The sequence below is a fragment of the Schistocerca nitens genome, chromosome 9, assembly GCF_023898315.1.
Source record: "Schistocerca nitens isolate TAMUIC-IGC-003100 chromosome 9, iqSchNite1.1, whole genome shotgun sequence".
In the NCBI taxonomy this organism is placed as follows: Eukaryota; Metazoa; Arthropoda; class Insecta; order Orthoptera; family Acrididae; genus Schistocerca; species Schistocerca nitens.
Window position 1 is genome coordinate 232,353,306 of NC_064622.1, and position 17,931 is coordinate 232,371,236.

At 42.6% G+C, this 17,931-nt stretch overlaps 1 long non-coding RNA gene across 1 annotated transcript in view; it reads right to left on the bottom strand.

Annotated features, from left to right (window-relative positions):
• Window positions 1-1,540: 1,540 nt before the first annotated feature.
• The window catches only part of LOC126203143 (uncharacterized), a 28,027-nt gene continuing 11,636 nt past the window's right edge, over window positions 1,541-17,931 (bottom strand). Inside the window, exons 4-5 of the long non-coding RNA XR_007540227.1 lie at window positions 10,948-11,081; window positions 1,541-2,145 (exon numbers count right to left, since the gene is read on the bottom strand). This is a non-coding gene — a long non-coding RNA (uncharacterized LOC126203143). The remainder of the gene's footprint in view (window positions 2,146-10,947; window positions 11,082-17,931) is intronic.

Sequence of the window (17,931 nt, forward strand, 5' to 3'; positions counted from 1 at the left end):
ATAAATTGTTAATGATGCCGGAAAATCCAGAACGGTGGCAGATATGATTACTTACTAAAACGTCTTACCCCACCCCACAGGGGCTATGTACTACCACCTGAGTTAAATTAAATCTGGGAAACTTGTCAAAGTAATTATCTCTTTCATAGTCGTCATAATAACACAAAGACGTCGTAACGAGAGGGTTTTGAATCTTTGTTAGCTTTCCTTCTTCTATCGCTGCATTAAGAAAAATGTAAAATTAAATTTACCAAAGAAAAACCTTCGGATTGCCCTCCAGGGTAAAAGAGTATGGATATATATACGATTGGCGCCTATATAAGACTTAGTGTAATTTGCGTTTCACCTATAAATTGCTTATCTTCGTATGTGACCTAGGTAAATTAAGTCTCATTATTGTTGTTTGATTGAACCAGTTCAACATGTTAATGTGGATTTTTTTTTCTCACTTCCATATAGGTTTTCCAAGTATTCGTGTGGTGTAATAGTTGTGTGCCTATGTGATGACGAAATCGATAGAGCTGTCGAGCACCCATTTCTTGCTTATTCATCAATGTGTATTTATGAACCCGGAACTTCGTGCAAACTTTTCCAAAGATTATTTTAACTGGAACCTATGACATTATCTTTTGTACTTCATATGTGTCAGGTAGTACAGTCATATTTTTACGTTACATGGGAAATTTATTGTTAATGGCGTTCATTATACTCGTGTGCCCAAAAGGAGCGAAGCAATAATCATAACAGATCACAAAACGCCCACAATATGAGATATCTACAAGAGATTTTAAACACGGAATTATCTTCAATCCAGTCCTTCTATCACGAAAATTAGAGTTTAGCTTATGTTCAAGTGTATAATACTACATTTGAAATGATGTGATATTAAGCAGGCTTTCAGAATGAAGTAATTTGTAACACCTGCCTGATTTCCTAAGTGTTTGGTAGTCTGTATACTAAAGGGCAAGATCTTAGAACATTGGTGATCCAGTATGTTGTAATTCTATGTGTTGGTGAACGGAGATATAGAGGACAGAGTTGGAAATAGGTGTCACATCGGAGTGCTATATTCTTCTGCACGAATTTGAATGAATGGAATTCTACTGGCAGCATCTGGAGAAATAGTTGTGTTCGTTGGACGTCGATAGTTTCAGTTGATACATAATCTAATGAACAATTATTTTACTGCGTCAGCTGTACGAAACACACAAAACAGTTCTTGAAATATGAGTAACTTCGACCGTAAATCTGTACATATGAGCATCCCAGAACGTAGCATTTCATACGTTTCTCAGTGGTCTGCTATGAATGATTATTACCTAAGAATACGTTAAGAACGCAAACACAAACACAACAAATTTGTGGTATTGTGTTCTCATCCTCACTCCCCTGAATGTATAACCCATTAACATAAGTCAAATAAAATCAATGAATGAGGTTTACGACTCACGAAAGGAGAGCATCAGTGAAGAATATCGAGAAAAAAAATTCGTGACATGATCGTGTTCATAGGTCACTGTTACGTGGAAAAGAAATAAACTTTTTATGCATTAGTTAGCTATTTATTTCAATGGTTAAAACTCTACATGTATTTAAACTACAGTTTTCAAAAACCCATATTATAATAACATTCACGTACAGAATCATCAGACTCGTAAATAATCGGCTATTTAGATGCTACAATTAATAATATTTTATAGTTCCTCTGTGACTGCTAACAGTACGCTTGAGAAAGAAAATCAAAATGGTTAGTTTTACTCAGGTCTGCGTAGGGTTTCCATTGTATGTGCACACTGATCATTGTCACTGAGAACCTATATTATAAGATAGATAGGAGTGCAGACGAGCCGAGCTGAAGAAAGAGAACTACACTAGTTTGTAGATTTACGTGGCCTGTTTCACTGTCCAAAGCTTCCGATCTGAAAGCGAGATGGTTCAGATATATTACGACGGATTAAAGTGATCTGAAGATTTTCCTGGGCTACCACTGGAACTCTACGTAGAGGTGGAAGATTCTTCCGAACCAGATGTAGATCCGCCTTGGCTGTCACTGGAAGTTTGTGAACTGGTTCCAGACTCACCAGTGGAACCTGCTGAGCTGCCCGTGGATGAGCTCTGAGACGAGCTTCCGAAGGCGGGAATGTACTGTAACATCACAAAGGCCGCTTAGCTGAGCACACGTATATTTAAGCAGTCATTTTCTTTTGTGCACAAGAATGGGATTGAGTTAAAATGATAATATTTAGGTCTCGTGTAATTTGTTGCCATCTCTCACACATGTTGAATGTTTAGATTACCTCCTGGCACTGACAATCCACCTGAGACCGGAATCATCTTCGCGCAAAGGACGGAAGACTTGCTAAGTAACAGAACCCAGTACGTTGTCCTCGACAGCGAGTGTTAATCAGAAACAAGAGTACCGTCAGGAGCACCCCAGCGAAGTGTAATGCGACCGCTGTTATATTCTGTGTACATAACTGTTTTGACGGACAGGGAAGCAGCAGACTGCGGTTGCTTGCTGACTATGCTATGGTGTATAGGAAGGTGTCGTGCTTGAGTGATTACAGGAGGGTACAAGGTAACGTAGATAAAATTTGTAGTTGCACGTGATGAATGGCAGCTAAATGTAGAAAAATGTAAGGTAATGTGATTGAGTAGTAAAAACAAACCCATAACGTTAGGGTGTAGCATTAGTAGAGTGCTGCATGACACAGTCTCTTCGATTAAATGTGTAGGCGTAACCTTTGCAAAGCGACATGAAATGGAATAAGCCTTTAAAGACTGTAGTAGGGAAGGCGAACCGTCGAATGCCGTTTATTGGGAGAATTTTAGAAAATTGTGGTTCTTCTGTGAAGGAGACTACGTATAGGACACGTTGCTGAGTACTGTTTGAGTATCAGAAACCCGCATCAGGTCGGATTACAGAAAGACATCAAAGCAATTGAGAGATGGGCTGCTAAATTTGTTACCAGTAGTTTCGAACAACATGCAAGTATTACAGTGATGCTTCGGGAACCCTAATGGCATTCACTGGAGGTGAAGGCGACGTTCTTTGCGAGGAGCATGTTTAGAAAATATAGAGAAAAGGCACTGAAGGTGACTGCAGAACGATTCCACTGTCGCCACCCTACATTTCACATAAGGACGATGGCTGTAAGATTAGAGAGATCAGGACTCGTACGGATGCATACAAACAGTCGTTTTTCCCTCACTCAGGAAAGGAAATGACTGGTAGTGGTACAGGGAAACCTCCACCGAGCATCATACGACGTCTTGTGAAATATGCAAGTACACTGACGAGCCAAACATTATGGTCACCTGCTTAATAACTTGTTAGTCTATCTGTGGAACGAAATACATCACTGATTCCACATATCAGCGATCCGACAGTTTTTGGTAGGTTTGTGGAGTTATGTGGTATTAGATGTCTACGCAAAAGGTCACATGATTCGTGTAGACAACGGACCGCTGATTTGCGTAAGCGGTGATAGCTCTCGATGGCGACTCAGATGGATTCGTAGGATTGACATCAGGCGAATTTGGTCACCGAGACGTCAACGTGAGTTCACTATAACGCTTCTCAAACCGTTGTAGCACCGTTCTGCCCCCGAGACACCGACAATTATGCTGCTGAAAAACTACATCGCCGTCGGGGAAGATATCGAGCATAAATAGATGCAAGTTGTTCGCTGCTGACAGCGTTTCTTCAGTTACTACCACAGGTCTCATGGAAGCGAAGGACAATCTTTCCCATAGCATATTACTGCTCCCACCAGCCTGCGTCCGTGGCGCGCAGCACATTTCAACTCTATGACGTCGTTTGGGAGATGACCATTGACCCAGGACACCCGAAATGTGATTCACACGAAGAGCCGATACGTTTACATTGATCGACGGTCGAATCCAGATGGTCTCATGAACACTGCAATCGCTACTGGCGATGTCATGGGTCAACATGTGAAGGGATGGAGATCATAGAAGGGATGGAGTAACAGGGTGTTTGCGTAATACGTGAAGTGAAAAAGAAGAAGAAGAAGATGCATGAAAAAAATATATTATTGTAATGTCTGAAGCAATAAAATCTTATTTGGCGTAATCATTTATTACCAAATGATAACAAAATTGGTCCAGCAGCAACGTTTCTTTTGAGTAATAGTACAAGTCACGATGACTGGCGTTTAAAAATGTGTTTTCAAACACAACTTATTGGATGCATCACAATTATGGCACTATCTGTTAATGTTATTGTACTGTTCATTCTGTGTTAACGGCACAAGAACTCGAAATTTAAGCGTGATGTGAATAACGACCGGAAAGACCGAATGTGTTTGATGTGTTTGTCAGTGTTATCAGTAGCCTATCACTTTTAGTGTTAACTATTTCACCTAATATCTATGTCCCCTACGATTAATACAACCAGTCTAGGATGTTCTGGCTTCATACACGATTATATTGCGCAAGGAATTTCCTTCCTGTATAAAAACTTGCCAATAACAACCACAAAATTAAGTTAGTAGTAATTTGATTCTAGTTTACGTATCACAATTAATTTTACCTTTTGCCTTTCAACTCAGTGCAGTGAATACCATGAGCTTTTAAAAAACTGAGCGAGATCTTTATGAATGGTTGCATATGTGATTTATAATGACAGTTTCCGCTGTAAGTTATGCTCATCATTTTCTTTGTCTCCTAGTTCTCTTTCCTCCTTCGGGCTGAATCTATTTTGTGATAATTTTGCTCAGTCTTTCATCTGAAGACTCTTCAAATGTCCTCGCTATTGCTGTTCCAGTAGCTGACTAATTTCTTTCTTCATTTCATATTCATTTATTTGTAATTCTGCCTCTTCAGTTCTACTGCATCATGCTTTCCTCCGATGCACTCTACATTCATTGTTAAATTTTGTTCACCTTCTCTTAGTTTGACGAGCCATATAAGATACAGCTATAATGTAAGTTTCTTAAGAGATTTTCTCCAGTACTTCTCCAAATCCATCTTAAGACAAACGCCGGTTTCCAAAAACTTATGTAACGCAGTAGTTCCAACCTTAGGCGACAGATTATTAGTCAACGCCTTTAAAAGATCACATTGTAGCTTTGAAGCACAGTAAATTGGGTACAGCTGGTAGCAATCGCTATTGCGACCTTTCACCGCTGACGTAATCATGACAGTGAAGTGGTGTGTAGGTGGTAACTGGAATGGGAGTCAGCAGCTGACAGAATGACAGGAAGGAGCTATAGAGTTTGTACGTGACCACATCGTGTTTAAGTCGCCCGATTTGATGCTGTATGAACGCAAACTGTGCACTGTTTATATGGAATGGTGTGCCATTCGCAAACATGCAGCACAGCTAAGATCAGTGGCCGTAAAAAAAAGGTCGTAAACGACAGGTTAGTACACTAACTGGCCTCAGGGCGCAAAGCAGAGTCTAAAAAATGAGTGAATGTTCATTTCCTATAGTATCTCGGGTGATGTGCATGAAGATAGAATGAATAAAGAGCTGGCTCTAAGGTTACATTGAGGTGACAAAAGTCATGAGATAGCGATAAGAGCATATAAAGATGGCGGTAGTATCATATACACAAGGTATAAAAGGGCAGTTTACTGGCGGAGCTGTCATTTGTGCTCAGCTGAACATTTGAAAAGGTGTCCGACGAGATTATGACCGCACGGCAGGAGTTGACGGACTTTGAACGCAGAATAGTAGTTGGAGCTAGACGCATGGGAAATTCCATTTACAAAATCGTTAGGGAGTGAATATTCCGAGATCCACGGCGTTAAGAGTGTGTCCAGGTCACAGAGGGGGTGGAACTGGCCATCAGTAATACATTCTTGTAGAAGAAAAAAATGGAAAACTGAATTAGCAAGGAACAAATAAAACTGAAACGAGAAATATTGTACTTAATCAAATAATAAACAAATTGTACATGAAGTGATGTCCGAAACAATTTCAGAATTTTTAATGTTCGTAAACTCACAAGCTGTAGAGTAAAAATAGATATAATGGGACACAACAGATGTGTTAAGCAATGTGTCAGCAATGTAGGTTGTGAGAATTTGTATATGAATAAGAAAGAATACCATATTAAATTCAGTACGGACGAAAGGGATAAATATTGAACAAAAGTATTTATAGAGAAAGCAAAAGATAATGCTGATATGGAGGAAGGCAACAGTGACAAACAAGAAGAATTATGATTTCAAGCAAACGAAATTATGTAGACGATAGAATATAAAACTGTTTTGAAACGTCTTCTAGAAGACGTGACAAGATATAATAAAAATTTAGTACACGACACAACTTGGCACAGTATAACAAACAAGGAAGGTAAAGCGGAAAGTTATTTTGGATAAATACTATATTTTATCAGTCATGTTGGCAAATGGTACAGTAACCAAGAACACAGAGAAAGTTGTACAAGCATAAGAATATTTCTTTAAATGTTTGTACAGTTCAAGAGCTGAACAAAAAATACATACAACTAATGTCATTCCAGATAAGTAATACCATGAAGAAAGAGAAGAACCAGCAGATGATGATGTTTTAACACAAATGGATATTGTTGAAAGAAAGGTGGAAAAAAAACTATCCTGCAAAATTATTCGCAGAGTGTTTGCTAAAGAAGAGATTTATACAAATCTAGAGAAGTCTGTAATTAATCTCCTTCACAAGGAATGGGTCAGACGAGACGAATAATTAGCGACTTCCCAGTTTTCCATTTGTAATGCAGAAGACATTAACCTCAGTCATTAACAGCAACATAGAAAGCAAATTATATTTTAGTCAGGTCCAATAACAATACGACTTTAGTGATGAACATAGTGCAATGGATGTGTGCTAGCATTGCCCGAAGCTATAGTACGCAAAAATAGGTATTATTTACGATTGTAAGTGTGATTTATAGCATTTCAGTGAGTTTTCGCGTGAGTTTCAATAAAATAAGTACTGTAATCCTGTTAAAGAACCAGGTTTCGATTCAATATATGTTTTTGTTTGAGATTATTTCATCAGGGCAGTGCTAAATTCCAAATTTTGAGAGACGTCTGAGAGTGCGATCACAAATCAACAAAATTGTTTTCAGCAGTTCTGTAGGAAGTTTTCAGATCCATGAACTGGAGAGACGGAGAAGTACATATTAATGGAACACATTTGATCAGTTTTAGTGTTGTCCTTCTGTACCGATATACTAAGAGAACGAATATAAGGGCTTAGTAACGTAACTGTGGAAGTTAACAGAATTGTAGAACAAAAGCAAAGTGGTGCTTTTCATTTATTGTAATTTCGAAAGTACGAGGAAAATCAATTACATTGAAATTAACAATGAAACTAGAGAAACTGATGAGTTTGTGCTGTCTGTTTAGGGACTCAAAAGAAAACCACTGAATGGACAGGAAGAGAAATAAATAGAGGTGTGATATTATCCTAAAGTTCTTTTAGTAATTTAAACTTCCGATTTTTAAAGCATTAAAAGCTAGTCGTTCGAAAAAAGGTGAATTCATATCACCATATGATCGATTTAAAATATCGCCAGTGGTATGAAACAGAAAATAAAATTCTAGTTTGATTCTCTTCATTTAAGATAATTTGTTGCAATGCATACTGATATGTATTTTTTTTCATTTGTCAGGAACCAACAAAAATTGTAAGTACGCTTCATTCTAGGCCACTAACTATGTTTTAAATCAATGAAAGGAAAGGCATTTATTAGTAATTGCAAAGGCCGATTTTACATGCTTTTAATGTATGTAAAGTTACAAAGGATTCTATGGGCATATATATAACGAATATAAAAACACAAGTATATGAAAAAATCATGGTTAACACCAGATTTGAGAAGTGACAGTGAAACATGGACTATCCAATGGAAAACTATTAAAAACATAAATGTTCTTCACCAAGCAGTGGAGATTAATGTTAGTAATAACTAGAGTGAAAACACAAAAAATTAGCAAGTGTATGTGGACTATAGTGCAAGAAACCTTTATGACAGTAACGGAAAAGAAATAAAGATGTGTCAGACTGTTACAGCCAGGCGAATTAATGCTGGTTAAACCAAAGAAGTTCCTTGCTGGATATTAGGATGCAAGAAGGAACCCGGAGGAAGATACAAGGAAGGCCCGTCAGAAATTTTCCAGGAGCAACAGGGATACTTATACCTGAAGACTGTAACGTATGGGAAGGGGTAAGTAAGCCTTTCTCCAGAAGTTTTGTAAACTGGGTGATGACGATGATGATAATGATTACAACTGCTGTAGTGGTGGTGTTGATGTGATACAAATACTGAAGATGATAGATCATGAATGAAGACAGATTAAACAAATAAAATGAATAGTAAAATATGATTAATAGATCGCATTGTATTTAAAGGTAACATGATGTATCTGCTGAATGCACTAGAATGTAAGTAGTAAATTGCATTGTATTCAGATAATATTTATCGTGGGCTGAAAAAAAATTCAGAAAAACTGGATTATTATTCAGTGAATATTTATTCAAGAGAAAGACCCTCACAATTTCAGCAAGTCAATAATGCGTTGGTTCACCTCTGCTGGCCCTTCTGCAACAGGTCAGACAGGCATCACACCGCTGTCTGGGGAGTTCCCAGCCACGTCTTCGCCTGTAATCGAGACTCAAATAGAGGCACAACTCATCACAGAAGACAATGAAGACAATGACACTCCAGGCCGAAGACGTGTCTGGAGACGACCCGGACAGCGATGGGATACCAGGCTGACTGTCGGCCACAATACGGTCCGACAACCAGAAGTGATAATCAACAACGACACTTTCATTACAGACCTCTTTGGTGTTCATCCACGCCACCCTTACAGAACACCGGGAAAATTGATGATATTCTACGCCCTCTTTTGTTGCCATTCACTTCAAGCTACCTTAAACTTCAACAAGATAATGCCTGCCCGCTCCCGGTGACAGTTTCAGCTACTTGCCATCGTGTTGCTAAACTCTACCTTAGCCAACAAGGTCGCTGGATCTCCCCGCAAATGACAACGCTTCGATAGATATAGTCAGGGATTTGCAACTAGCTAACGCGCCCACTGTACAGAATATGGCACGATATTCCGCCGGAGAACATCCCACAACTCTGCCACTCAATGCCAAGACAAATAATTACTTGTATATTGGCCAGAGGTGGATGAACTCGTCATTCACTTGCTGAATTTATGAAAATCTTTCTCTAATAAATCATTCAATTGTTCTTAGATTGTTATCATTTGCTTGTCTGTACATGTACATCACTTCTTCCGGTTTCCGGCCCATCCGGATAACTCCTTCGTATTCCCTCGTTTTCATTTAATTTAATTATGTTGGAGTGTATGCTGTATGAAATACACTACTGGCCATTAAAATTGCTACGCCACGAAGGTGAAGTGCTACAGACGCGAAATTTAACCGACAGGAAGAAGATTCTGCGATATGCAAATGATTAGCTTTTCAGAGCATTCACACAAGGTTGGCGCCGGTGGCGCACCTACAACGTGCTCACATGAGGAAAGTTTCCAACCGATTTCTCATACACAAACAGCAGTTGACCGGCGTTGCCTGGTGAAATGTTGTTGTGCTGCCTCGTACAAGGAGGAGAAATGCGTACCATCACGTTTCCGACTTTGATAAAGGTCGGATTGTAGCCTATCGCGATTGTGGTTTACCTTATCGCGACATTGCCGCTCGCGTTGATCGAGATCCAATGACTGTTAGCAGAATATGGAATCGGTGGGTTCAGGAGGGTAATACGGAACGCCGTACTGGATCCCAACGGCCTCGTATCATTAGCAGTCAAGATGACAGGCATCTTATCCGCATGGCTGTAACGGATCGTGCAGCCACGTCTCGATCCCTCAGTCAACAGATGGGGAAGTTTGCAAGACAACAACCATCTGCACGAACAGTTGGACGACGTTTGCAGCAGCATGGACTATCAGCTCAGAGACCATGGCTGCGATTACCCTTGACGCTGCATCACAGACAGGCGCGCCTGTGATGGTGCACTCAACGACGAGCCTGGGTGCACGAATGGCAAAACGTCATGTTTTATTTTTTCGGATGAATCCAGGATCTGTTTACAGCATCATGATGGTCGCATCCGTGTTTGGTGACATCGCGGTGAGCGCACATTGGAAGCGTGTATTCGTCATCGCCATACTGGCGTATCACCCGGCGTGATGGTATGGGGTGCCATTGGTTTCACGTCTCGGTCACCTCTTGTTCGCACTGACGGCACTTTGAACAGTTGACATTACATTTCAGTTGTGGCACGACCCGTGGTTCTGTCCTTCATTCGATCGCTGCGAAACCCTACATTTCAGCAGGATAATGCACGACCGCATGTTGCAGGTCCTGTACGGGCCTTTCTGGATACAGAAAATGTTAGACTGCTGCCCAGGCCAGCACATTCTCCAGATCTCTCACCAATTGAAAACGTCTGGTCTATGGTGGCCGAGCAACTGGCTCGTCACAATACGGCAGTCTCTACTCTTGATGAACTATGTTGAAGCTGCATGGGCAGCTGTACCTGTACACGCCATCCAAGCGTGTTTGACTCAATTCCCAGGCTATCAAGGCCGTTATTACGGCCTGAGGTGGTTATTCTGGGTACTGATTTCTTAGGATGTATGCACCCAAATTGCGTGAAAATGTAATCACATGTCAGTTCTAGTATAATATATTTGTCCAATGAATACCCGTTTATCATCTGCATTTCTTCTTGGTGTAGCAATTTTAATGGCCAGTAGTGTACGTACCAAAAACACTCACACACCTTACCGTTCACGAACCGTAACAAATAATATTCATATAAATATCAGAACATCTGTACATTTCCGACTGTTGCAGAATCTGCTGTGACATCTAGGTGCTGATGATGATGCCAGTGAAGATCGACGATACTCCAAATATAATTGCTATATAGGAGGCAGTGAAAGGGTGCTTACCGAGTCTAAGTTCTGGCAGAAGGTGGGGCAGATGCCGCTGGAGGATGATCCGGACTGCCGAGTGTGCTTAACAGCGTTGTGCTGCGGAAGTGCCGACCGGCTGGCGTGGCGCTCCTTGTGGCCGTGGGATGCTCCTGGAACATGCCACGGCAAGTGGGAGCCTCGTAGTACACTTAATGTTAGATGCTCACTGCCTGCGAAGCAAATCTATTCTCAAGGAGGACACCTGAGACTGCACGTGCCTGTCTGTCTATTTCTCCCTCCTTATCTCAATAACTTTGTGTGTAGGTTAGTGTATGCGGGTGAGTGAGAGCGCTCACGCGCGACGCACCTGTGGTTTTGTGTGTGTGTGTGTGTGTGTTTGTGTGTGTGTGTGTGTGTGTGTGTGTGTGTGTGTGTGTGTGTGTGTGTGGCGTGGAAAATAAATGACAGACATATTTTCCTTGTCAGAAAATTGTAAAGATAACGCAAAAACAAAACTTTTTCAAGACACTGATTCAACTCAACTATGTGTAAGGGGACTAGATCATTAATCCGTAAATGGGATCGTGCTAAACCGGATCGTCAGCTCAGCTGGATTCCAGATATCGTACCATCAGTGCTTACTCAGTAGCATAACATGAAATTCACTGCGTGCAGTTCAGGGACATTACGAATGATACATGATGCATTTTCGAATAAAATGTAAGTTATTGCTTGCCCCAGATCCAACGCAGCAGTCCTCATTCGCCACAATGAGCGAACAAATTTTTCATATAAAATGCATATCATGTAAATATTTAAGCCGAATTAAACAGTGCAATCACACTGAGCGCAATCTGATAGAAACTAGAACTATAGATTCTCCTAATCGGCTGGGAGAAATGGCCATGGTGCATCTTCAAACAAGGTGGACGACAACGCTAAGAAATGAAATGATCGTATTGCATTTATTGGCCAACATATCCCCTTCTAGGTTCGGCCACCGTATTGTGTCAATGATGATGAAGGAGACACATCACTCAGTGCCCTGCCGGGAATCGAACCCGGGCCCCCTTGCGTGGTAGGCGGTAACGCAACCGCTGCGCTGCGGAGGCGGACAGAACGCCAAGAGAAACCAACATGGCGGTATGAAGACAGGCCTATACATCCCTGAAATGTAAGTTTTCGTAACTACTCACAGTCGAAATAGTGGAAAAATGGAACATTATTGACATAGTATATAATACATAGGTGTATTAGAATTAAATCATAAAAAATGCTCACTTTTTTTGAAGTAAAGTCTGAAGGGAAGCATCAGCGTGTCACTCGCAACGAAGACTCATCATGTGCCGACCGGCAGCGGTGTAAAGAGGGTATTAGAGAACCACAGCCGTTGGCCATCTCCCCCGAACGGCTGTCTACCCCTGTTTTACCCTATTTAAAAACGTTGCGCGGCGCGAACGCGCTGTGGCTTGAGCGCCAATTGTAGTTCACTATGCGGCTGTTCCAACTTAAGGCTGTCACACGACTTGAAACTGCTACGGTTAGAGATGCCATGTCACCGATGACCTCAGCAGGAATTCACACACATTTCCACATGACTTGAGAGACCACAAGTGTCTCGTACTAAACATTTCGCCTCATATTCTCCTGCAACACTGCTGGGCGCTGTAGGCAGTTAACGTTTGCACCCGGTATAACACCCCAAGTAGTTTTCTTTATACTAGTATCTTGACGTAGTACACTGCAAAGTCTAGCTCCAGTCAACAGTTGTGTTGACGTTGTGGCTCCGTGGTTCAGTGTTAAGAAACAGACTATGGATAGAAGTGATATTCTGTCCTCACTTTCTACTATGAATTTGTGTTTCCCCTCTGCCAACACGTACTAACAAGAATAATTCTGACCAGCCCCGTGCTCAGAGCACATGTTAAACTGTAGGCCCTTCTGTAATTGGCTGAGCAAGGTACTTCAAAAGTCGTAGGAATGCAAGGACGTACCATCTGAGGGGCCGAATGGTAGTGGTCCTGCACTTGTGATTTAAGGACGATCACCTCTGTACTGTGTAACACTTTTGACATGTTGGTGCTGCCCTGAACTGAATTTGTCACTCAGTTGCTGCACTTTAGCCCGTTTATACGCTTTCAATCGCGCTTTAGTTGGCAGTGACCTCAAACAGTCAGTTCTAGTGAAGGGGAATGGTCAGTGAGGGAGTACTAGAAACGCACAGGATATCTCCAAACGACACCGCACGAAAGACGCTACTGATACCAGCTGTAGAGTATGGCTCAAGCATGTAGACTCCCCATATCACAGGACTGACAGCAGTCACGGAACAAACTCAAAGACGCACAGTTAAATCATAACACACCATTGTAGCATATACTCTCTCTCTCTCCGTCCGAACAGGCTTCGGAAGGCCCAACGGTACCGAGCAACCATCGTTGCCGATAGGCGTTTCTGAGTGCGGATATGGAGAGGCTTGTGGTCAGCGCAACGCTCTCCTGGCCGTTGTCGGTTTTCGTGACCGGAGCCGTTACTTCTCAATCAAGTAGCACCTCAACTGGTCGCACAAGGGCTGAGTCCACCCCGCTTGCCAACAGCGCTACCCAGCCCTTGACGGTCACCCAACCAAGTGCTAGCCAAGCCCGATAGCGCTTAACTTCGGTGCTCTGAATGGAACCATTGTTACCGCTGCGGCAAGGTCACTGGTCATAGCATGTACAGAGTGAAAATATTCTACAGCTACTCAGAAAATGTAAATATTAAACCGTTCGTTTAGTATAGAGAACTGATACTGTTCTTACGATAAACCTCTGTCAGTGATAGATCGCGTCCTAAGTAATAAATTTTGTTAGCCAAAAAATATTCACTGATGCTTCCCGAAACGCTAGGCGTCGTTTAAGGCCGGCTGCACTCCTGAGACGCACTAGAGCTTAGGCACTTGGCGGCGTCCGTATGCAAAGTGTGTTGCCTATCGTCCAGTCATCTGCCCGCAAGTAAGGCGCAGTCCGAACAAATTAAAGTTCCCTTTTCACTTCTCTGATTAGAGACATTAATTCTTACGGTTCTCTTGTTGGAAGTAACTTTTTAAATTTAGTGGGGTAGGTTGTATGCTGCACACCTGGTTAGCAGACCCTGCTAGTTCGATGAAATCTTGTTGCCCCGGGGCCTGCAAATACTAAACGATGGTTGGCATCGCCGGCAAGCATCAGCGGACATTTGGCTTCCACGGAATGTTGTTCCCCCATGACATATGACCCTTAGACGATTGTCGTAATGAAACTGAGAAATCCTGTATATCCTTTAGACATGTAGATGAGGTGTGGGAAAATGCGCTATTACGGTTGCGGGCGCCCGCGAGTCAGCCAGCAGTTCCCCTTCCGCCCCTCCGCTAACACGACCCATTCGTTACTGATGTGCAAGCGGCTTGACAGGTCTGTTTACTTCCTTCCATTAGTGTTATCGGTGTGGAAGTCCCTTTGCCGTTTACAGCGGAACAAAATTAGTGTCAGGAAAATGGCTGAGGAATTACGGTCCTCAAAAGATATCTGTATAATCCCTACGCTTCAGTCCACAGTGGGAAGAAGATTACTTTCTTACTGGATAACATAACGGTCTTCTGTCTTTTTTGTAATGCTATTTTATCAGCGTGGAAGACTTACAATGTGAAGCAACATTCTCTACACCTGCATGAGAACTTTATGATCACTTTGCATACTGAGGAATGGTATATATATACACTCCTGGAAATTGAAATAAGAACACTGTGAATTCATTGTCCCAGGAAGGGGAAACTTTATTGACACATTCCTGGGGTCAGATACATCACATGATCACACTGACAGAACCACAGGCACATAGACACAGGCAACAGAGCATGCACAATGTCGGCACTAGTACAGTGTATATCCACCTTTCGCAGCAATGCAGGCTGCTATTCTCCCATGGAGACGATCGTAGAGATGCTGGATGTAGTCCTGTGGAACGGCCTGCCATGCGATTTCCACCTGGCGCCTCAGTTGGACCAGCGTTCGTGCTGGATGTGCAGACCGCGTGAGACGACGCTTCATCTAGTCCCAAACATGCTCAATGGGGGACAGATCCGGAGATCTTGCTGGCCAGGGTAGTTGACTTACACCTTCTAGAGCACGTTGGGTGGCACGGGATACATGCAGACGTGCATTGTCCTGTTGGAACAGCAAGTTCCCTTGCCGGTCTAGGAATGGTAGAACGATGGGTTCGATGACGGTTTGGATGTACCGTGCACTATTCAGTGTCCCCTCGACGATCACCAGTGGTGTACGGCCAGTGTAGGAGATCGCTCCCCACACCATGATGCCGGGTGTTGGCCCTGTGTGCCTCAGTCGTATGCAGTCCTGATTGTGGCGCTCACCTGCACGGCGCCAAACACGCATACGACCATCATTGGCACCAAGGCAGAAGCGACTCTCATCGCTGAAGACGACACGTCTCCATTCGTCCCTCCATTCACGCCTGTCGCGACACCACTGGAGGCGAGCTGCACGATGTTGGGGCGTGAGCGGAAGACGGCCTAACGGTGTGCGGGACCGTAGCCCAGCTTCATGGAGACGGTTGCGAATGGTCCTCGCCGATACCCCAGGAGCAACAGTGTCCCTAATTTGCTGGGAAGTGGCGGTGCGGTCCCCTACGGCACTGCGTAGGATCCTACGGTCTTGGCGTGCATCCGTGCGTCGCTGCGGTCCGGTCCCAGGTCGACGGGCACGTGCACCTTCCGCCGACCACTGGCGACAACATCGATGTACTGTGGAGACCTCACGCCCCACGTGTTGAGCAATTCGGCGGTACGTCCACCCGGCCTCCCGCATGCCCACTATACGCCCTCGCTCAAAGTCCGTCAACTGCACATACGGTTCACGTCCACGCTGTCGCGGCATGCTACCAGTGTTAAAGACTGCGATGGAGCTCCGTATGCCACGGCAAACTGGCTGACACTGACGGCGGCGGTGCACAAATGCTGCGCAGCTAGCGCCATTCGACGGCCAACACCGCGGTTCCTGGTGTGTCCGCTGTGCCGTGCGTGTGATCATTGCTTGTACAGCCCTCTCGCAGTGTCCGGAGCAAGTATGGTGGGTCTGACACACCGGTGTCAATGTGTTCTTTTTTCCATTTCCAGGAGTATATATATATATATATATATATATATATATATATATATATATATATATATATATCAGTTCTTTAAAATGTTGCTATTGATATTTATAAAGAATTATATGATTTTGCTCTAGATTTTATCTATTCCTCGTAAGATATACACAGGAAGAGAACCATGTCATGCATAACGATGGTCCAATCAGAGTAAGCTATCACAGTGCCTCACTTTAGGATGGAGAATGTTTGGAAGAATGTTTTGTTTCTGCCGCAACAATCTTGTGTCTATGGACTGTTCCGGTTTTGGAAATAGCTCCTTTTTCACAGAGAACAGTTTGCAGACGCATCGAAGTAATAGCAAACGACGGGAAAACGCAACTGAAGGATAAAACTAGACATTTGGTTTCTTTTTCTCTTTGGCTTTGGATGAAAGGAAGAATGCAACGAATGTTGCTCGGATTGGTGAATTTGTGAGAAGAGTGGACGCTGAGTTCAGCTTTATGGAGGAAATTCTACATTGAGTGCCTATGCATGGTTCAGCTACGGCCGACGACTTATTTTCTTACTTAGGAAACGACATTGACAAAATGACATTTCTTGGGAAAAGTATTCGTTGATTGCAATAGATGGATCTCCTGGAATTGTTGGTCAAATACTATGCACACGTTACATTGTGTCTTGTGTATTCATTGTACTTTCGTACTGTTATAATGACGAGAAAGCAAAGAATACGAACGTGACTACAAACTCTAGTATCAGCTGCTGATCGTGTATTGTCGCCAGTGTTCGGTCCTGTTCGCGACTAAGAGAATGCGAACTGCGCGCGCATCGTGCCCGCATGGCGATATGAATTCCCACGATGGCTGCGGGCAGCTCGCGCTCCCAGCCGAGAGATTAGGACGACTGCCGTAACACATACCGGGTCATTACCCGATAGAACAGCACATGCAGTCGTTAATAATTACGTTAAGTCTCTTTCACGATGACTGTACAGAACCCTGTGGAGTACATGTATAATTTAGATCTTCGCAGTCTAGTCCCAATGAGGTGGAAGAGGGGAGCGGAGTTAGTAACGGGGAATATTTGGGAAGGTTTTGATATTACAAAACTCACCTTACAAAGAGCGGAAGTCTTTCGAAAACCTTGGCAGACAGTGTTGTCTATAGTTCCAGAAAAGAATTAAGAACGCGTTTGCCTGTTGGTATCGTTATGTGTAAATGTATGAATATGTAGAGTTCTTCATGTGTTGGCCATGCACTATCTGGCCTCGATCAGATCTACTGATGGCATGCGTCTAGGCTTTCCTACACTATCTGTACTTTTTTGCACCTGAATCTACGCGCTGTACGTTGTAGGAAGCTATAAATCTATTTCTTTGACTTCTTATTTTAATAAAAATACTTTTCGACGATCTAAGATAAAACAGTTTTTTCTTAATTGAAGAACGGTCTATGTAAATTATTACTATGAGCAGGACACACTTGATTACAGGCTTACTAGTGGTACATGCAGTGAATTTTTATGAAATTCATGTTGTTTGATAAGCGACGTTCTTGACTCTGCAAGATCAGCAACAATATTTTGTTTTGGAACACACAGGCTATTTCTGCAGGATTTTCCACTCACATTTATTTGATGTTCACTTTATTTCTAGGCCTTTCATCTACATCTAAATCCACAAGTTTACTCTGTAATTCAAAATTAACTACCTAGAGTATGGTTCATCGAACCACCTTCAAGCTATTTCTTTACGGTTCGACTCTTGAACAGCGCCTGGAAAAAAGGAACTTTTAAATCTTTCTGTGCGAGCTCTGATTTCTTTTATTTTATTATGATTATCACTGCTCACTAAGTAGGTGGGCACCAACCTCATATTTTCACACTATGAGG